This window comes from Meleagris gallopavo, chromosome 6, assembly GCF_905368555.1.
Source record: "Meleagris gallopavo chromosome 6, MGAL_WU_HG_1.1, whole genome shotgun sequence".
In the NCBI taxonomy this organism is placed as follows: domain Eukaryota; kingdom Metazoa; phylum Chordata; class Aves; order Galliformes; family Phasianidae; genus Meleagris; species Meleagris gallopavo.
The window spans coordinates 41023362-41045862 of record NC_139409.1 but is presented as its reverse complement, the minus strand read 5'-3'; the positions used below and the strand labels follow the sequence as shown (position 1 = coordinate 41045862).

Genomic DNA, 22501 nt, shown 5'->3' with positions numbered 1-22501 from the left:
AGGAAAACTTGCCCCATCCTAGAATATTTTTTCTTTGGACAGAATGCATAGATTGAGAGAGTGGTTTTCAGACTCAGCTTTCTGGTGAGCTTGCTGCCAAAGCTAGCTCAGCATATGTGCTGTAGGACCCAGCTTAAGGCTTAGCTTGCAGCATACTTCCAGTCCATTCTTTAGTTTCTCCAAGCAACTTCAAGGTAATGTAGTCCCCAGTGTCTTGGAAGTGAAGTCACTCTTTTCCCCAATTGCTATCTGCCCACACCAGTGGTGCTCTACTGGCTTTGAAATGGTATGATAATGTAATAAGGAAACTTCAATTCTCCTCATGCCTCCATGTTCTTTTGTTTTCCTTTTTTTTTTTTTAATTGAAATATCTATTTAAAAACTACCTGTGTGTGGAACAGTCAGCTTATTGAATACACTTGAGCTGCTGTGATTATTTGGATGGGGTATAAAGAGGTATGTTCCATGCTTTCAGGAGAACACTGATTAAGCAGGTTTCTCATGGAGTTAATGTCCTAACCGTAGTTAAAAAGGCATCTCACCTTCCCATGTTTTTTTCTGTTTAGAGCCCATCTTCAGCAGCTGGATCACTCCATCGTACCATGGATGCTTACAGTGCATGTGTAAGGCATAACATTACTCTCCTTCTGTTCATTTTTCCAGGGCATCCCATGAAATAACATGATGACATTACCCTGTGATTTACGACTGTTCCCTTTTGCTTCTCATATCTCTCCACTGCAGAGTGCAGTAAGCTAACCTTCTGCTCTGTTGTCTCAATGCAATTTCCCTTATCACCTCATGGGAGCTAAGTCCATATCTTCTTCATAAGCCTTTGATTCTGCTTTAAATAACAATCTTCAGATTGACTTTACAAAAAGTGCACTGTGCTCCCTGCTGTCAATACAATTTGGTTCTGTAAATAGATGTATTATGATACACTTAGTAGAAAATTGTTAACAGTGCAAGAAAACATTTGCCTAAACTGTCAATTGTCCACCTGAAGGGAGCCTGAAAATAAGAGACATCTGTATTTATTTTTGTACTGTATCACAATTTGAGTCAAAAGTACTGTTATTTCTTTCTCTTGATTAAATGGGCTCACAGAGTGCCTGTTAATGGAAATTAAATAATGTACTGTATGAGAGAGGAGAAGGTTGCTGAGATAGAAATAAGTACTTCTGGTGAAAAAAAAAAAAGTCCTTAATATCCATGTCTGTATGCCAAATAAAGTATTCATGTGAAATTTGCCTGATGCATTTGCAAGGAGTTCTCACAAGACAAGGCAGTTGGAAACACAGACCAAATCTCAGCTAAGGGTGAGGGGTTCTTTAAGGCCCAGTACCCAGTCAGTCTGTTACAGCCACTACGAAGCAGTGCACACTGGTAAATAACCACACCGTAATCACAAAATGGCTGCATTATCATATAAAACTGCAGTGTTCTAATGCTCTAATAAATAGTTATAAGTCACATCCATTATCAAAATTTTAAATACATCATTCAAAATACCTGATATTAAATTATAGGATGTGCTTAATTCCATCTTTTGGCTACTTGCTCTCAATGTAAAATTATCTCGTGTATTTTGTCCGGTGATGAATGTATATGTAGAGGTAACACATATGAAATACATTTATATGAATAAGTTTTACTGTATGCGTTTTCCACAAAAAAGACCAAAAACAAAGTCTTGCCTCCATTCTTAGATTCATCTGTGATGGATGTGAAGGAACACTAGAAGGCAAAATAGGCATTTCGCAAAAGCACTGCATATGCTGCATCTTTTCTGCTTCTACAGCTGACATTACAGCACCATTGTATAACCATGGTACTGAATCTAAAAAATATCATGAAAGTTCAAACAAGGGATATCAGAGGACAATTTCCAGTGAAAATGTTTTGATACGAATCCAGAGTACCTTCAATGAGGTCATGCCAGGGTTCACACTGGGATACTATAAAATGCCATTTATTAATGGGGTCACATGTTCAAAAAAGACACTGTTAACACTGTGTTACCACTGTCAAGGTCACAAAATACTCATAAAATCATCACTTGTAATGCTACGCTTTTTTCCAGTCAAGCAGCAGTGCTCCAAACTGAAGTGTTGCTCTCCTTAGTTCTAAAACGGCTGCAGTGAACAAAAACTGGTAATGCTCACATACTCTTTCATAGAATCATAGAATCATAGAACAACAGAAGGGCTTGTGTTGGAAAGGACCTCAAGGATCACCAAGTTCCAACATCCTTGCCAAAGGCAGGGTTGCCTGCCACTTGATCAAGTACTCAGTGAGATTGCCCATGGCCCCATCCAATCTGGCCTTGACAGCCAGGGATGGAGCATTCACAGCCTCTCTGGGCAGCCTGTTCCAGCATCTCACCACTCTCCCAGTAAAAACCTTTCTCTTGACATCTAATCTAAATCTCCCCTCCTTTCATTTAAAACCATTCCCCCTTGTCCCATCACTATCTCCCCATATAAAAGTTGTTTTCCACATATTTATAAGCTGTCCTTACATATTGGAGGGCCTCAATGATGACTCCCCACTGCCTTCTCTTTTCCAGGCTGAACAAGCCCAGTTCCTTCAGCCTGTCTTCACAGGAGAGGTGCTCCAGCCCTCCCATCATCTCTGTGGTCCTCCTCTGGGCCCTCTCCAAAAGCTCAACATCTTTCCCCAGACTTAGATGCAGTACTCCAGGTGGGGCCTCACAAGGGCAGAACAGAGGGGATGATCACCTCCTTTTCAGCCAAAGGACAATTCGAATTCTAAATTTTCTGACTAGTTTAAAGCCTTAAACTTCTGCTAGATAACACAAGTGACAGGTTGGGCAAATCAGTTTTAGTATGCATCACAGCAAGTTCTACTGAAAGCTTTATCAGCTACTTATAAGTGCCTGAGGAGAAGGTTGATAAAAACAGCTACGCAGAAAGATTAGATATATTCCCCACGCTGACATTCATATTGACTCAGAGCTCACAAAAACCTCACGAAGTATTAGCTGCAAAGCAGTATCCATCCAGTCTGCTCTTTAAACAGATTACGTGTCATTCTGTCAATCAGGACCTTTCATCAGAAATAAAACAGGTAGAAGTGAGAACGTACAGAAAATTCCCTTGCCTCAAAATTTGCTGCTTTTACAATCACTACAAACAACTACTACATGAAAGGTCACAGAAAGAATGATATTTGGATGAATGGGCTGTAGACTGCAGCAATGAACATTTGTGTTTGTCCTGGTAGCTTACGATACTGTGTGCCAAAGGAGCAGAGGAACACAGAAGGTCTCATATTCCTACTCTTACTAGTTGGCAGTAAATGGTGCAAGTAGGATGCCTGGTAACATCTATTTGCAAACACGTACATATCAGCCAAAAAGTAAATGGATATAAAGGCTCTGTAGAAGTTACCCACTTCAGTGCTTCTCAGGATTTTTTTTACCACTTGCTCATCGCATCTTAGATGACACATTTGCTGAACAATTAAAAAAAAAACAACAAACCAGTTAGCAGAACATGGAGCAAAATATAAGTAAAGAAGTGAATAAAAATAATGGTCAGTGAATATAAACAGGTTGTCTCCATATATGAGAAAAAGGTATGGCAAAATCTATTTTTCTCTGCTTAAAGTTTGGCTTTTTCTTCCAATAAAAAAAGTCTGAGAAGCAATGGCATAGCCTATTGTTCTGACCTAAACTTTATGTTGGTCTTATTTGCTCTGATCTCAAAGGGTTCCACTGATGGACATTCTGCAACTTCCACAAGCAAAGCTCAAAGCAAGCTAGTGCTCTGCTGGCAAGTAATCTGTTGGTCAGAGTGTGGCTCCTGTGATTCACTCATTTAGCAGATTCATAAGAAAATGAAATAAAATAATGTAAAAACCATGTATGTTTCACACACTCAATCTTCTCTGCAGAACTTTAATTTGTAGAGAGGAATTAACAAAGAATAATTAAAATCTAAACATAAAAGAATGAAACATTGAAAATCATTGGTCCTTAAGACAATATCAGTGACCTTACTCAACCCTGCCCTGAAAGTCTACAGAAAGGTGGTACTAGAAAGCTAAATCACTCAAGGACTAGCATTTTCTTATACTGTGGCATTATGAGATACTATGATACAATCCTTTCACATTTGCAACTTTTGAATCAGATCTTTATTTATCCACAAGGAAGTGAAAGGAATTTTTGCAGTATTATTCTAGTATCTATCTGTAGATAGCAGAGAAAAATGACTGTTACAGCTGCACAGCTGGCTAAACCTGTTCAGAAAAGGCTTGGCATGGGAGGAGGAGTAACGCTGTACCTCAGGAATTAGGGATCACATGCTCCTGTTATTGGCACATGAAAACGTGAAGAAAAATATTACAAAATCTTCCTTCAACTCTTAAGAGTGAGCCAACATGTCCATCTGGTATGCCAGGCTCACATAAGGATACGTGTGCTGCAGTTTAGGCGCTGCCATGAAGTGCAAACAAAGGTGTGGTATGTAGGCGGTAGGCACTGTCAGCAAAAAAGCAATTTGCTCCATGGTAGTACTGTTCCTTGGGAAATCTCTAACGAGGTAGCAAAAGCAGCATAAATAGTCATCTCTGGAACAAATTTTGTGCTATGAAACCAAGTCCCTTACAATCCAGAGAATACAGCCAATCCTGTCTGATTACCTGAGAGCGTCCATCACCTTTTTTTTACTGACTTGTAAAATCAGCAATGACTTTCTTGTATAGAGCCTGGGGAGGGACAAGATGAATGGGCTGCAGATTCCTCTGTGGAATTCCTTATCCTGGAGTTTCATTTTTCCTTCCTGTCCAACACAGTCCTGGTGCTTTGACTGGAGCAGTCTGTGAAAGACAGATTATATCAGCATGGTTTCAAAATACATTTGCTTATTGTGTGCACATGAATATGAATTAATAATACTTAAAAGTGCTTCAGTGCTAGTGGAATCTAAAACTGGTGGAAGCAAATGTTGGACATGCAATGATTCTCTGCAGGGAGCTAAAGACATTCTTTTATATCAAAAACACGATAATTTTCTATCAGTTTAGCTTGCTGGACATGAGATAAAAGATAACAAAACAGCTAGTAATTAAATATGGTTGGGAGGCAAATTATTAAATATAAAAAATATATTTTTTAATAATCCTCTGAAACAAGGCTTGTCACGTTTAACTAAAGGCTGACCTTCATGCTGCATAACCTTCGTTTGTGAACCTCAAGTAATAAAAAAAAATTCCTTCTTAAGCAAACATGCTAATGTCCTCAGATGCTGATTAATTACAGAGAAAATTCTCTCAAGCATCAGATTATTTTGTTATCTGAAGTTGTTCTTTGGCATATTTCTGTGTAAAGGTAACCAAGAGCACAATACAGTGCAGATGCCTCCTTGTTACCTTACCTAGTAACTCCAGAAACTAGCACTACCTTGTAAGGAAGACTAGCACAATTACCTATGTTATGGACAAAATGAAAATAATTTCAATTTTCAAAATCATGCAGCTTCTAATGACCATTTTAAATTATTCCTTATTCCACATGAGAAATGTCTAGCCTACAGAATTATCATATTAGCCTTACACTGTGGGATAATTAGAAGCTAAATGCAACAGCCCCAAAAAGAAAAGAACTTCTTCCAGCATATATTCTTCAGAGGATCGTTTGAAGAATTTGTATGGCAAACTGACCTTGTGCAATGCATTGATATTTTTCAAATACACTGGTATTTTTTCAGTCTGATGTAGTCAGTGTGTAACCCTCATACCCTTGAAAAATGTCTTACCTAAAATCAAAGTAACTATTCAGAGCAATGTCATAAAATCCAAACCATGTGTCAATTCAAACAACTACTGCTACAGTACAAACCTTTTAACCAGGATTTTTTTTTATCCAGGGCATCTCCCTGGATGCTAATTTAGAGCAATTATACTTAATGATAGTGAGACTACTTAGCAGAGATGCATTCATTCAGTGACACAGGGAGATTAGTATTAGCAAGCTTTTAAATCAGCATGAAATGCCAAACTTCACTTCCATCATGTACAGAGATCCCAGCATTAATAAGGAAATAAATGCCAAAGAAAAATTAAATGCTGTGAGTAATCTCCTTACTGCCATATTTTTTCTTTGTTGGTACTTTATGCCACAGTGATTCTTTTCAGAAACTTTTTTGCCTCTCCTTATCAGGATAGCTGTTTAATTGCCTTGGCTGTCTACCAGTACAGAGCATTCTGCTGAATTAATGTTGAGATTTGCTGAGCTTTACCCACACAGATGAGCAGATGTGGCATTCCTGCAGGACTTTCAGTAAGAAAAACAAAGCTCATGCATTGAAGAGTATCAGTTAAAGCACTGAAGGAGATGCCTTGCAGATATTATTAATTCCTTAGTGTACCAGACTATCTGTCTTTTCAATTTTAAATCACTGCTACAAATCACTGTTGGAAGAAATTTCTGTCTCATTTATGTGAAGTGATTATCTCTGTATAAGATGGATGTGAGAATTAAGGTATAGAAAATAAGAAAATAATTTAAAAATAATTTAGAAGTCCAAAATAAACAAGAAGAAATGGCTAAGTCATCATTAAAAATGCCCAGAAAGTAGGCTAGTTTTTTTTTTTTTTGTCTTTTTTTTTTTCAACCATCAATATAACATCAATTCAAATTACTCTAGGAATAAGGGCACAAACTCAATTTCCGTTTATCCCTGCAGGTTATCTTTGTGCCACATAAACAGAGGAAGAGATGTCTACTGGAAGAAAAAAAATATAAAAGAAAGAAGAATAAATTACTTCTAGAAAAGAACTAATGAACAGTTAATTAGTATCCTTTCTTTCAGCAACCTATGCATAATTTCAAGACCTAAAGCAAAGCCTGGCTGTTCCTTTAGAGATTTCTGGGGTGTGCAAGAACAGGATGGTCCTCTTTGCAAGGTCTGTGCCTAAACACAATCCCTTTTCTGCTGAGTTTTGCACCTGCTGCAGCAATCCCCTTTATTCCCCACTTGCCTGTTTTCAAATCAGAGGGCTGTGCTGCTCACTCTTGACTTGGATATACTCAGCTGGCCCAGGACAACATTTCACAAAAGGGAACTTAGTAGTAAGGCTTTCTTGCAGAAAAATCATTACTAGTGACATTTCCAATTTGGTTTATTTCAGATAATGTGAAGGAATGGAAGGAAGAGGTACAGCATCTAGGTTTTGTTTTGTGCTTCATGAACCCCAGAGTTTTCCTCTGTTGTGCTATGTTTTTCATGTTGCTTTTCTTGCTGACTAAACTCTTCCAGTGACAATATGGAATTTCCTTCCTCTACAGAGAAAACTTCCTGTCTTTTGGCATATTTTGGAGCAAACATGTAGGCCTATTTCTCAATTGTTCAATGCAGCTCTTACAGGACCACTTCCTTGCTCAGATAATGGCCTCAGCTTGCTGGCTAAATCATAGCAAGAAGTTTTTAAATTAAGTTGAGGATAGAAACAAGCTTTTGCTATAAAGACAGATTTCTGTGTGATACTTTCTTCAGTGGATGAGTGGGATTATTCTCTACCCCGCTCCCCAATCTCTGAGAAGCCAGCTGTATGCACCTAAGCCGTTTGTTATATTCCCTTGTTTCTTCACAGCTTCTTTTAGGACCTGTGTTCTGCTGGTATGCTCCCAAGAAGAAATATACACCTTGGCACATCAGTTCCAGAAGCTGTAAAAGTGTAATGAACTGAACAGAAAACAGTACTTGAGTAAAAACACAAATTCCAGCCTTCTTTCCTCTCCCTTTCCACGCCAGATCTAAATTCCCTGCAAAGCACACACAGATCTTATTTCTGGAAAAGAGTCCTGAAGACTGAAATATTACACAGCTTCCCCACTTGTCTGTACCATCTTCCTTTCACTGCATAGTCAGTGTTCTGCTGCCCTCCTCACCACTCCCTCCACAAACATCAGTGTCTCCTTCTATGAAGAAGCAAGAGTCTCCCTGCACACGGCTTCTGAACTAGCAGATGCTCCAATCACAAATTTCTAAACCTGTTTTTATATATACATAACCTGCCCTTGCTAGTTTTGACAGGCAAAAAAAACTAAACTGAAAACAATACTGAAAACTTGGCCACACTCAATGTGTGTAATGTAGTGACTTACAAAAACGGTGTGTGTTACTCAAATTGTATTTCAGAATAGTTACGGCATCCAAATGCCCCAGAGAAGTTCCCAGACTTTCCTCCCTCCTACGAATTATGCAAAATATCTTGTAAAGTAGGAAGGCAGGTATACAAAAGACAAGTATGAAATCTGAATATAAACTATGTAGGATCTCCCGAGTATTTTCTTCATCTCAGCTTCTAAAATTCCTAACAAGCTGTTAATAATGTAAAGAATTTCAAACGATGAACAAAGTGCATGTTGCTTGCAAAAAGAAAAAGTGATTTATTATTCATAAGAAGATCTAGCACATAAGTACTAGATGTCAACTCCCTGCTAGCTCGGGCCATACTGACAGGTTGCTGGGAGTACACATCATTTTTCTCCCTAGTCTGATTTGGTTTGATTTCATTCATCTTGGTTTGATTTCATTCATAATTGACAAATCCATTTACTTTTTCTATTTGCAATAAAATACTGTGCAAACAAAATTTGGGAATACATACATGCAGAAAATCCTATATCAACATGGACTGGCTGCCAGATTTGGAACTGATTCACTGATTAGTTTGAGAGTGATTAATTTAAATCCCTGATTTAAAAACAGCTTTGTGAAAAGAGAACTGGCAGTATAAATAGCACTTCAGACTCTTTGCTGTAAAGTACAATAGTGAAATATAAGGTGATGATGTTGAGGTGATAAATTTTTTAGCCCTTCTCACAATGAAAAATGATGATTGTTAACATATTTTCTGAGGAAAAAGTGACCAAAGCCCAGTGTTTTAATTCAGAGGAACAGAAAGAGATGGACAAATAGGATATAACAGATATATTTTTTACATACCTACATTTGGAAGTTCAGCATGCTGCATGTACACTATTTCTAGTCAGGACACAACAAGCTAAATTGCATTTTGGGTTCAGAAAATAAAATAACTTCCTGTGGAGAATTCAGTGGTTTGTGGGTTTCAGTGGTTTGTGGGTTTCAGTGTATCTTGACTAGAGGCTTCTCCCAGCATTGCAGTGTCACACCTGGCACTTACCCTCTCCATACACCTCTGTTCAGTATGCATGCAAAACTCGTAGGAAATCTGTAGTCCAGGCCCTGCCATGGCTTCCCAGGCCAGTACACTGCTCTGATTGCTTTGCAATTCTCCAGTATAGGAGGGAGCCTACATAATGAACACACTAGTAACAAAATATCAGGACTAAAACTAGTAAACTTCTTCATACTATGGTTTGTTTTGAATGAAATTATGAAGAAAAGAGGTCACAGCATTTTAAAATGTTCTTTTGAATAGATTTAGAAGAAAACAACCCTAGGAGATCTTTTTTCTTTATTTTTTTTTTTTAAATTAGGATTACAGCTGCATATTTCCCCTTGAACAGAATAAATACACATCCTCTTGCATCTTTGAACTGTTCCAATGTTGATTGTTTGCCTTGGGATACTGCCCTCTGATTCTGCTAAGTAAAATCCTTATTGCTTCCTTTCTCAAAGTAAAAATCATAGGAGTAAATTAATGGAAGCTCTCCTTGTTTTAATTTATGTACATATATAATATGTAATGTACATATATGTATATATGGCCATTATCTAGTTGGCACTTTCATCCATTTACATCTGGCCAGACATGATGGAAGCTGCCAGTTTTTCATAGAAAATGATAAACAGCCAACTGCAAAATACGTGTTTGGGTTTTTTCCATTCTCCTTTTCTTTTCAGAAAAAAAAACTGTAGGTGAAATTCAACACGCATGTAACTGTCCACTAAGACCAAGGATCCTGTGTTGCCCAGGCAAATTGCTCAGATATTTGGAAGGTGCACAGTTGGTGATTGATGTTCTCCTTGGTGAACTTATTTTGTGAAGTACTCTTGCAGCCCCTAGAAAATTCCACTCTAGTATTTCTTAGGGACATACGCAACATGAATAACAGTACAAGTTTGTAGCATTGCTCTGTCTTTCTAAGTACGAAAAGAAAATTGCCTCTTTTTCTTATTCAGTATTACAGGCTGCCTACAAAAGTGAAAAATGTAGCAATAACTCATCAGGATTTAGACGAGATTTCTCTTGTTTTACAGAAGTCAGGTGACACAGAGCTGACCTAAAGTGATTAACACTGTCTTAGATTATAATCAAATTAACAACTGAAGGGAGAAATCCTACAGACCTCATAATTAGTCCCTCCTCAGCAACTCCACCTTGATTTGGAGTGAGTTGAACCCTGCTGGTGTAGAATCAGAGAGAATGGCTTCTGACTCCTTACTGCTTTCTGCCTAGGAAAAAAAAAATATTATGATGTTAATACTTGACTAACAGGCACATATAATGGTCCAGTTTTGCAGGGCTTATTCACTGCTCTTCAAAGACATAAAAAGCACAATTTTTTGTTTCTTAAAAAAAAAAAAAAAAAAGAGAGAGAGAGAGAGAGAAAAGAACAAGAAATTGTTTTGCAAAAACAACTTCTTCATTTTTTGAAATAAGCTCATGGCAATCTGTCTTCATTTTAAACTGTAAGGGAACTGGCTTGGGTCCTGGAATAGACTCTGGTTCCTTTTAAAACAGGGAAATAGTTCCTAAACACATTGAGCTGCTTTTTGGAGTTTATGAAGCAGAACACAAAACTAAAAGCTGGCAACACTTGATGGTTATGAGGCAGTTCTTACATGAGACTCCATTACAGGATCAGCTAACAATGTTTTCCAGCAGCTGGAAAATGGAATCATCTCCAGCCTGGGAATGAAAAATCTGTCTTTAAAATTATCTGCTTTGTACTCCAATGTACAATTAGTTTAAAATGGAAGCATAGCAGAACTGTGCTTTTTATTGAAGAAAGAAAATATGTTTTCTTTGTACAACGCTGCTGTGCCAGCTGAGCTGTAGCACATGGTGGAAAATGGGTCTAATCTGTGCTTTGCTCCATGTTTTGAAATAGCCAATTCTGCTCTTGTACATGGCGAAAACTGTCCTTGTATTTAAAGAGCACAAGGACAGAGATTGTGCTTCACTTTCTGGTGCAAAGAAGACGCTTTTCTTTTGCCTTCTGACTCGTGCTGGGCCCTCCCTGCCCTTACAGACACCGTTCCATTTCCCTCTTGCTCTTGCATGACTGGCTCTGTGGTATTTCCTTACAAAGGCACATTTGTTATCTGATGTAAATCCCCAAATGGTACTTCCTACTGTAATTTTGCCATCAGTTGGTTTCACAACTAAAGCATGGCCTATGAGGAGCTGTAAGACTTTTTCCCATCTCAGAGTTGGAGCCAACACTAAGCCATTTGCTGCATATTAGAGCTGCGATTCCTACCCTCCAGCTCACTCTTGCTCTTCTTTCACTACTCACTACTTCCGACCAAAGTCAGCTGTGATAATACTGTTTTTCACAGTCAGTGTATTGGTCAGTCAGTGGATACATATATTATCAGAATGTCTAGATGATTCAGGGCTGCCTTATGCAAACACCATCACCCCAGAAAGTGCAAGTCCTGTAGGAAGCATTTTCTTCCTAGGTTGCTTTCTGTTGCTCTTCAAAGAATTATTATCTAAAGATGTTACGAGAACTATTTCACTTCACTTGCTAACCCCAAATTTAAAAGAGACATAGATCAATTAAAAGCAACCAATTGAGAGTGAAACAGATTAGTATCCTACATGGCCTTTTTAAAGAATACAGAGGGCCACTGACCACAACCCTCTGCCTGTGATCATCCAACCAATTCTTTATCCACCAAATAGTCCTCCTTTCAAATCCACATCATGTAGACATAAGGATGTGTTGTGGACCTGTGCCAAATACCTTGCACAGGTCTAAGTAGCTGACATCAGTTGCCCATTCTTTGTTGACCAACACCATCAGTCCATTGTAGAAGAGCACCAGATTGGTCAGAAATGATTTGCCCTTGCTGAAGTCAGGCTGGCTGTCATAGATTACCTTCTCAACTTGTATGTATCTTAACATAACTTCCAGGAGGAACTGTTCCATGATCTTCTCAGATATATGGATGAGTCTTCCAAACCCTTAGTTCCCCACGTCTTCCTTTCTCCTTTTTTCAGGCACCTTTTTTCATGACCTTTTAAATATGATGGAGAGTAGCTTGGCAACCACATCAACCAGTTCCTTCAGGACCCTGGGTTACATGTCATCCAGCTCTATAGACTTGTACATGTTCAGCCTCAGAAGGCCTCAGAGTTGCTCTTTTCTTACAGTGGGAAGGATTTTCTGCCCCAAAACCCTGCCTAGAGGTTCATGAACTGACTGTCAGTGAAGATTGAGGTAAAGAATCTACTGGGTACTTCAACCTTCTCTGTGTCTGTTGAAGCCAGTTCTTTCTCATTTATGAGAAGGGGTATACTCTTATTTGCCTGTCTCTGCTGACCAATGTACTTGTAGAATCCCTTCCGGATATTTTTCACATCTCTTTTCAAGTTCAATTGCATCTGCACCTTGTCTTTTCTGATCTCATCTCTGCACAGATGGACAGCATCCCTGTATTCTTCCCAGGCCAACCATTCACCATTCCTACTTCCACTGCCTGTACACTTCCTTCTTCTCCCCTTGTTTAACCAGAAGGTCCTTGTTCCTGATGGTTTCCTGCCTTCTCTGCTTGATTTCTTGTCTGGGGGATGGAGAGCTCTTGTGCTATCAGACTGGAAGATCTGCCAGTTCTTTTCCATTCCTGTGTCCCTAAGGACGGTTTCCCAGGGGATCTCATCCAGTAATTCCTTAAACGTCTGTAAGTTCACTCTCCTAAAATTAAGGATCCTGACTGCTCTTTGACAGATCCTTATTTCTCGAGATCACAAACTCAGTCCGAGCATAGTTGCTACAGCTCAGAGCGCCATCTACAGGCTCCCCTTGATCTGGTGGCCTATAGCAGACCTTGACCACCAGGTGTCCCTTTTTGGTCTGGTTCTTAATTTTAACCCACAAACTCTCAACCTGTTCATGGCTGTTTTTTTTTAAAGGCAGCTCTTCACAATCTAACCACTTCATACTATAGAGGACAACACCCCCGCCTCTGCTGTCCTGCCCATCTCTTCTAAAAAGTTTGTAAACCTCAATCATAATATTCCAGTTGTGTGATTCATCCTGCCATGTTTCTGTGATAGCAATTAGGTCATAGTTTTCTAATTACACCATGGTTTCCATCTCCTCCTGCTTATTTTTCATGCTGCATGCATTGGTGTAGAGGCACTTCAGCTGGATTATGAGCTGTGATACCTTCTAAGAGCAGTGCTCCCAAATTCCTCTGGGACAAATCTGAGGTTTCTCCCTGCTGCTTCCCAAAGTGATGGTGTTCCTTAGCTGTTCTCTGTCACTCAGAAGTACATCTCCCTCCCCCACTGAATCTAGTTTAAATCTCTGCTAATCAGTCCAGCCAACTTGCTGCCCAGAACATTCCTGCCCATCCAGATCATTTGCATCCCATCCAACATTAACATGCCTGGTTTATCAAAAGTGCATCCAGGATCATAGAAGCCAAAACTCTGAGTGCGACACCATTCACACAGCCATTCCTTCAACTGATCTCTCCTTCTACCCAGGTCCCAGTCACCAACTGGGAGGATCAAAGAGAACACTATCTGTACTCCTGGTCCCTTCAGCATCCTGCCAAGGGACACAGTCTCTTTTAATATTTTTTAATTTCCTCATTGCAGCCTCCTGTGACCTAACTTGAAAAAGTAGGAGTGGATAGTAGTCCTCTGGCTTTATCAGAACTGGTTATCTCTTATTGATTTCTCTCCTCTCCAGTTATGCCTTATGCAGGGCGCAAATAGGAGTGAGGCTACAGAAAACAGGAAATCATGAGCGGTGTGGGGAGAGCAGAGGTGAACTGCAGCCAGCAAGGATTTTTAAAAGAATCTCTTTAAGATGGAGCTGCATGTACTTTCTTGCTGAGGTTAGGGAATACTAGCGGCCTTACTGAAGTCAATAGATAAGCAAGCTGGGCAAAGCAACCAGTGAGTCAAAGCCAGCAATGTTGTCATACTCTTACTCGCCATTTTAAAAACACAAGTTAGGAATTTCTAATGCTAGAGTACTCTGTGAGTTAGACAATAAGCATGCTTTCTTAAAGCAGGTGGGTTAGGAAGGCAGAGGTCAAAGAAACTTGAAAATACTTGACTGGAAATAGTGTTGAGGAATCATAAAGCTGGTAGACTGCTGAACCAAGATATGTTTTGCTTCAGCTGGAAAATATAAAATGCTGGCAGGAAAAGAAGCAGGTATGTCAGCTGCAAAGGCCAATCTGAGAGCAAGAAACAGATTGCTGAAGGAAGATACCCAAGTAAGTCAGCCAACTATTTATTATGGTTTATAGTAAAGCTTGGCCCAAAGCCCCAAACACTTTAAAATATACTAGGTGAACACTAAAAGTGTGAATGAAAATGCAGCTGTAGCTTCAGAATAATTTTATAGCAATTTAAAATTATTGTACCTTAAAGAGTGACTAGCAATTTGAATTTCAGAGACAAGCAAAGTAAGAGGCAGTAAGCTCTGAATGAGAAAACAAAGAAAGAAATCTCTTCCAACAAACCAATACCTGTAACTTTCTTGGTGATTGCACAAATGTTTTTGTTCTTGAGATACAGAGGCTGCAGTTCTTGGTCCATGTGTCGACCACAATGTATTGGGTTTGCAGCAAGCTGCTGGCTGAATTTTAGCTCCCATCTACTAGAATTCAAACAGCTGTTAGTAGCCATTTCATATCATGTTGTCATGGCTCAGAGAGAAGAAAAGAAAAAAAAAAGACTTTTTCTGGTGTTTGCAAATAGAGTGATATGGCTGAAAGACTGGGTATGCTTTTCTGTACTGGAGAAGATCTTATTTAACACTCTTGGACCCAATTTTACCTTCATTATAGCCAACTGACAACTTGCCAGAGAATTCGGTGAGCAGAAATCAGATCTCTTACTGTGAGCAGACAGAAAAAGAATAAGCTGCTACATGTGAGAATATGATTTACCCAGCATGTTAAAAATAAGTGAATTTCCAGCAGTTCTATTATACAAGGTGTTCTTTAAAAACAGAGAGAGAAGAAAACAGAGAGTGGAGAATTAGGATGCACACATGACAATGCATCAATACAAGTAAAGCTAAGTGCTCAGGAAAGTTGCAAAATCTTTGGTGAACAGCCTCACACTAGTGGATGTAGTAGAGGTGATTTTCTTGAACCAGCGGAGAGAAAAGAACAAGAGAAAAGAGCCTGAAAATGGAAGAAGGCAAGTAGGAAAATAAAAATTTCCAAAAATGAATGCGCTATTATTTTAAGATCCCGTTATCACTAGCTTAATTATAACTGGATTTATTAGAGAGGGTTCTCTCAAGAGCAGTAGCACTTTGCCTCACTCTTTCTTATTCTCTGGCTGCTCTCAGAAGTGGCAGCTATGTTGCAGTTCTTGAAGTACCTGCTCATAAGAGCAAAGCCTGCAGGGAAGCCTGGTGTGTTTCTTTTCACCTGCTTTGTGTGCAAGGAGCGAAGCCTTGGTTTATTACCTGCCTCCTGCCACTCCTTAAAAGTGGAAGAGCTTCTCTTTGTATTTGTATAGTTACAGTAGCTATGGCAGCTGCACATTTATTAGGTGCAGCATACACTAAAAATCAGGCTGGGTAACTACATTGAGTGGAAGGTGAAGATATGCACAAATGTCTATCCAAAAAAGCCAACAACCTGTTTACTGAGAGCAGGTAATGGAGAAGCTAATAAAAAATAGAAACTGCCTGGTATTTTACCTGAAAGCAAGATGATAGACTAACAACTCTGATATTGCACCTGTGAACATAGTTTATGCATACATCTAACTGATATTTCTAGCTATCCCAGGCATCTGGTTATATATCGTTCACCACAGACAGGCCCAACAATTCAACAGTTTTCTCCTCAAAACTGAATAACCACAAGCTTTGGCAATATTAGTTGTCATATGCAGGCTGGAATTTAGAGCTAAATATAATGGCTGATGCAGGGAAAGTTCAAACAAAAAACTCTAGGACTGGATTTCCCCAAACTTCCAGTGTTTTGGTGAGGAAGGGTAAGAGTGGAGGAAAAAGGGCACTGTTTGATGTCACAGTATAAACATCACTGCTTCTATCTGCATCAGGAGATTGACATTAAAAGAATAAGATGCAATAATTTTTAAGTGAACTAAACTCACAACCCAGGATCATCTCCAGAGCAGACTGTATGTTCTTGCTCTCACTCCTTCCTCATGAAGACACATCCAGTATCACAGCGGTTGCTCTGGCACGTGTTTCTGGAGATAGTTAACTCAGAGGTGGGACTGGCCATAACAAATGTATCTGCCCTTTTTTCTGGTTATATTTTACTACATATAATTCATATATAACCAATAAAACTATTATAATACCCTCATAACTAATACCACAGGTCAAGCAGATGTTCCTAGCCCTGCATCACCTTCCCAGATGTTACTATTCCAAATCTTCTGCCAGTTGCACGCTGGGCAGGCTGAATGCTTAACAACTGACTTACTTTGGTATATTTTCTTCAGACTACCTGCTCTCAAAGAGCTCACACTCATGTAATCTCCCTTAGAAGGAAATCTTTTTAATTTGATCCAGATTTCACAGCAATCAGGACATGTTTGTTGTTTCTTTTTTTTTTTCTTGGAAATGTGTTCGTCCCGCCATTTTGTTCTGTTCTTTGCCTCTAAAATTCCAGCAAAGGGTAATGCATATGCATTTACAACAATCAACCTTATGGTACCTGAAGCTTGAACAAACCCTTCTGTTGTCTTGTAAAATTATTATCTGCTGAGACATAAACCTGTGGGCTATGGGAAGCCAAACTCCTAGAAATAGTGAGCTACAGATTTTTATGGTAGGTCTTTGTTTTCCATAAAATCTATCTATAAAAACAAACTTCCAAAACTGCTGAATTAGATCTTCCCCAATTCGAATCACTTCAAAAAAAAAAAAAAAAAAAAAAAAAAAAAGAAACTCAGCTTTCAGCCCTGCTTGCTGCCCTGCTTGCTGCACGAGTCCTGGAAATACTTAATGTTTTAGACAGCTCTTTGCTAGATGGGAACGCCTGAGCCATGGGGCACCGTGAGGCGCTGGCATTTCAGTAAGAGCAGCAAGGCAGAGGAAGCACTGCCACCCAGTGACTGCCGAAGGCAAATCGCTGGTGGACCGACCTGCAGACTTCACTTTTTTGAGATTTGCGGTACAAAGCTTAGGCAAAGTTTCATGACTGAACCTGCAGATTCGAATCGTACTGAGCTCAGCTCATTTGGCAAAGCATTGATATTTTCAGTGAAAATCAAGTTAAATAGGTATTCAGGGAACACATCCCAAGAGCCTTGTTTTGGTTTTGTACACAGAATTCCTAAGTGAAACTAGACATATTCTAAAAGAAACAAAAGTATAAGGTGTGGCCTTGAACACCTCCAGGGATGGGGCATCCACAGCTTCTCTGTTCTAGTGTCTCACCATCTTCACAGTAAAGAATTTCTTCCTAATATCCACTGTAAATCTACTCTCCTCCAGTTTAAAGCCATTTCCCCTTGTCCTGTCACTATATGTGCTTATAAAAAGTCCCTCTCTAGTTTTCCTGTAGGCCCCCTTCAGGTACTGGTAAGCCACCAAAACATCTCTCCAGAGCCTTCTCCAGGTTGAAGAGCCACAGCTCTCTCAGCCTGTCCCTGTAGAGGAGGTGCTCCAGCCCTCTGATCATATTTGTGGCCCTCCTCTGGACCTGCTCCAACAGCTCCATGTCCTTCTTGTGTTGAGGGCCCCAGAATTGGATGCAGTACTCCAGGTGGGATCTCACGAGCGCAGAGTAGTGGGGCAGAATCACCTCCTTCGACCTGCTGGTCACACTTCTCTTGATGTGGCCCAGGATAAGGTTGGCCTTCTGGGCTGTAAGCACACATAGCTGGCTCATGTTGAGTCTTCCATCAAATCTTTCTCTTCAGGGCCGCTCTCAAGCCATTCAATTTAATTTAATGGTGGAGATGTAAGTTATCACAACTTAACTGGCTGCGTGGCTTGTAAAGATTTGTATCAGAAATACTAAGCTTTGTTTGAAGGAAACATAAACAGCAGTGTATGTCAGGAAGCATCAGAAGAAATACCAGAGCAAGACTTAGAGGAACAGGGTGCACTGACAATCAATGACACAGCCAACAGCAACGATACAGGCAAATGTTGAAGGACAAGGCTGTCCACAGCAGGACCAGAAAGCCTACACTCTGGTAACAGGAGAAGGGCAAAAAGATTGCAGCACACCACATGCTCAGTCCTCTTCCTTGTTATTTTGACAAGAGAACAGACTGTACCCAGATCCTGGAAACACAAGGAATGGACATCAACAATTACCTATGCTGCAGTAATCAATATTGTGGAGAAAAAGTAAAACTGCTTGAATTGTACAGGATATGCAAGAGCTACATCCACAAAACAGCTCATCATTGAAAAACACAGGGGACTGCAGAGATGCAGTGAGCACATGCTAGCCAGCACCATGTTCTTAGTGTTGCATGTAGGGGTACTGGCTGGGTTACTCACACATCCACCTTGATGTTTCTGAGTACACGGGGTGGGAGTGCATCTACTGGAGCTAGAACAGAATGTGTAGGTGACTGAAATCAATTTTGTTTAAAATAAATATAACTTTCTTCTTCCATACTGATTCACACTGCATTTTGTGAAAGTAATTTTGTACACGCTGTTTTGAAAGAAGTATCCAGGTGCAAGTGATTCTCATTCAGAAACAATCACCACAAGACTACACAACAAATATCCCCCATAGCCTGGGGATTTCAAGCAATCCTGCTTTAGGTGCTCATAAAGAAAGTACACTATAAAGCATTTCTCAGCTCAGACTTTCTCCCATTTAAATCCCTGGGATCACTGTTACATTGCGGGCAGCGAAGTTAGGCTAAATCACAGAACAGGCTGTCAGAAGATTTGATAGAGCAGAAGGGTGTTGCAGAAGGTTTAAAAATGTTTATACAAATAATCAGGGGTGAGATGCACAAATCTTGAGTCACTCCCAAATTAATAATAAGAAAAATGCCATTCAGATAACGTCAATTGATAAATTAACAAACCTACTATCCAAAGGCAAATACACATATATCCAAAACACTCACATAAAGAACCAGTTCAGTGAAAATCTCCCAGGCCATTTGCAGGAAAACATGTGAATTTGAGTTTCAAAGCTTTGTTTTGACTCCAAGATGCTTGAGTGGAATGTTGCTGAATCTGTTTTTTCTTCCAGAGAAGTTTTGGTTTCATACAACATAAATGCCTCAAGCTGTGGAATTTATTAACTTGAGCCTTGTATCCATAGGAAAATTAGGATAATAAGCATTACATTAGGCATTCCCTAATGTAATACATTAGGCCAGTTCAATGCTGGCCATGAAAATTTTAAGCTTGCCAAATTAACACCCCCTATTTATTTATTTATTGTTTTTTCCCTTGTTGCATAATCTTGCATTCAGCACTTTTCTTGGTTCACAGACAACTGTTTCCACAGACAGCCTGCTATTTCTTTTAATTGCATTTTGACCCTTTCCCACTCATTTCCAAGCATGGGGTGAACGACTATCCTCATGGGGTAGTAGTTTTAGAGGTCCATAGGAAACAATCCAGAGAACAGTGAGTTTCCAGGCTATTTATGATCCCCATCGATAATCTAAATGAGATTACTGGTACCACAGTGGTTTTGCTTTTCTGCCTCATGCAGTCAGAAAATGCCATTCAGAAAGGCAGAATGATTTTGCATGGCTACCCACAGATGTGTTCTTCAAAAGGACAGCAGATTTGGGTGCTGGAGAAAAACATGCTGATATATTTGGCAGCTAATTTAATTTTTCTTACCCTCTTATGAAATTTCCATTCTGTGCTAATGTAGGTTTGAGAAGTCCTTCTAACTGAGTGCTACTGTGTCCACAGAAAGAATACATCACACCTACAAGACAGTAAGTGCTCAGCTGGGAGCAAACTCTGCCTACAGTAGCTACAGCTAGTCCTCAGTGTTAGACAGCCCTACTCTCATAGCCTGGGGACTAAATTAAGTTCATAGCCTGGGGACTAAATTTCAAAGTTAATGAACTTAACTCCTGCAGGCAAAGGGGTGAGCACAGCTGGACAGCAATTTGACAGATGTTCTTCTCTGGTGTCTGAGGCTTTGACCACACTGCCTCTGGCATCTCTTCACAATACAGATGGGTGCTCAGCAATGGGGAGAAGCACAAGCACTCATGCACTCTGTTTAGGGAGGTGTAGGCTCTTAGATTGTTAGCAGCAAGGTGTTTCCTGTCCAAACAGCATGTGAGGTGCATCAGCAGGAGAGGCTGCCAATGGAGATTTTCTGATTATCCAGTCACTAGCTTTTAAGAAAATGTCCAGCTTGCCAGTAGCCTGAAAATGGGACTTCTAAGGGCCATTTGGAGGGCAAATGGGCAAGCTACAGCTCTAGAAGGGAACTGTGGCTGAGTACTGATCTGATACTGCAGGTTTTGTTCTTCTCACTCCCCTAACACTAGTCCTAGCTCTACCACAGCCCTGGACCTGAACTGAGATTTCTGCTGAGCTCCAGCAGCAGCCTGCAGGTGGGATTCCTCCCAGCAGGAAGCCTTCCTACCACAATCCCGTGCACTCTGGAGACAACCTGATTAAGTGACTTCACACATGGCTGGTGGAAATCACGTATTTGAGTAAGTTACTATCATACTTTTACCAATGTAGGGAACCAAATTTCATTTCTCTAGTAATGTGAATGTTAGAGAGCAATGAAACAACACAGAATCATAGAATATCACAACTTGGGAGGGCCCCCCAATGAGGACCATAGAGTCCAGCCTCCAGCTCCACACAGGACCACCTCTAATAGTTTATGTCCTTTCTGTACTGAGGCACTCAAAATTGCACACAATATTCAAGGTGAGGCTGCACCAGTGTGATGTAGAGTAAGATAGTCCCTTTTCTTTCCCAGCTGGCAGCCAATGCATGGGAAGTCCAGAGACCAAGGGAAGTAGGGCAATATTCTGCTAAGGGCTTCTCCTTGTTCTCAAGCATTTTCAGATTAAACAATAGAAAGATGCCTTTTTTTTTTTTTTCCCCCCACTCTAACTTGCTTTGAAAGACCTTCTTCTAATACCACAGGTACACAAAATCCCACTAGAACATACCAAGTAGGGAAGTCATCTAGTCAGGCTCCTCACAGGTACCCAATCCTGAGCATGGGGAGAATGCAGCACGGCTGCCATGCTGCCCTTCACACAGCCAAGAGAATGTTCTGGCTGACACATCTAAAGCCAGTTCTACTGACACATCTGATCTCCCATTAGCATTTCTTGACCCTAGCAGTTTACACTTCCTCGGTACTGAGTCCATAGAAACAGATATCCAATGCCTTCCACCAATGCTAAGCACAAAGAAGGTCTGCTGTGCCTGTTGCAGACACACAATGTCAGTATTGGGGCCTGCCCTGCTTAATGTTTTTATTGATCTGGACAAGAGGATTGAGTGTACCCTCAGTAAGTTTGCAGACAACACCAGTTAAGAAGAAGTGTTGATCTGCCTGAGGGTAGAAAGGTCCAATGGGATGAAATTCAACAACACAAAGTGCTGTGTGCTGCACACTGGTCACAGCAACCCCAGGCAACGCTCCAGGCTTGGGGCAGAGTGGCTGGAAAGCATTAGGATCTGGGGTGTTAGTGGACAGATAGCTGCACATGAGCCATCAGTGTGCACAGGTGGCCAAGAAGGCCAACGGCATCCTGGCTTACTTACCAGAAATAGTGCAGCCAGCAGGAGCAGGGAAGTGATCATCCCTCTGTTGTCCACACTGCTTGCTGAGTGCTGTGTTCAGTTTTGGGCCCTCATTGCAAGAAAGACATCGAGGCCCTGGAGTGCATTCAGAGAGGGGTAGCAAAGCTGTGAGGGGTCTGAAGCACGAGTTTTATGGGGAGCAGCAGAGGGAGCTGGGATTGTTCAGTCTGGAGGAGGTTCAGGGGAGACCTGATCGCTCTCTACAGCTGCCTGAAGAGAGGCTGTGGTGAGGTGGGGATCAGCCTCTGCTCCCAGGTAACAGTGTTGGGATAGGAGTTAAATTGCATCAGGGGATGTTCACGTTGGATATTAGGAAGAATTTCTTCTGAGAAAGAGCAGTGAGGCAGTGGCACAGGCTGCCCAGGGAGGTGGTGCACTCACCGTCCCTGGAGGTGTTTAAGAACCGTGTGGATGTAGCACTGAGGGACGTGGTCAGCGGACATGGTGAGGGGGGTTTGGTGGGGGAGTCTTTGATAAGGGGAATAAAAAAAAGCTACCCCCAAGACACTGCCGAGAAGCTCCCCGACCCCAGGCCGTCATGCCGGCGCAGGATGTGAGCTC

The 22501-nt window shown here is 40.5% G+C and overlaps 1 long non-coding RNA gene across 1 annotated transcript; it reads right to left on the bottom strand.

The window, feature by feature from the left end:
• Nucleotides 1–1540: 1540 nt before the first annotated feature.
• On the bottom strand, nt 1541–22500 carry LOC109368288 (uncharacterized). Its single transcript, XR_014883975.1, has 3 exons — nt 21902–22500; nt 10307–10412; nt 1541–4845 (listed from the first exon to the last, which is right to left on the bottom strand). It is a non-coding gene; the product is annotated as an uncharacterized LOC109368288 (long non-coding RNA).
• Between the last annotated feature and the right edge of the window lies 1 nt (nt 22501).